The sequence below is a fragment of the Halictus rubicundus genome, unplaced genomic scaffold, assembly GCF_050948215.1.
Source record: "Halictus rubicundus isolate RS-2024b unplaced genomic scaffold, iyHalRubi1_principal scaffold0844, whole genome shotgun sequence".
Taxonomy (NCBI): domain Eukaryota; kingdom Metazoa; phylum Arthropoda; class Insecta; order Hymenoptera; family Halictidae; genus Halictus; species Halictus rubicundus.
In genome coordinates, this window is record NW_027489385.1 from 20,001 (window position 1) to 20,260 (window position 260).

The following is a 260-nucleotide window of genomic DNA, read 5'->3' on the forward strand; positions in this document are numbered from 1 at the left end:
ACGATTTTCGACGTGATATCACTGTAATATAGACGGTTTCTAACAATATATATCATAACACCAAACTCGCTACAATTATTATTTATCGAGTTATTAGCAAATAATGGACGGATGTGCTACTCCGTCGGACGTTCGACGAAAATTTTTCTAAGTCCCACCGCCAAGAGGAAACTTTTTCCGTATCGGTCCTAGACGATTTTCGACGTGATATCACTGTAATATAGACGGTTTCTAACAATATATATCATAACACCAAACTC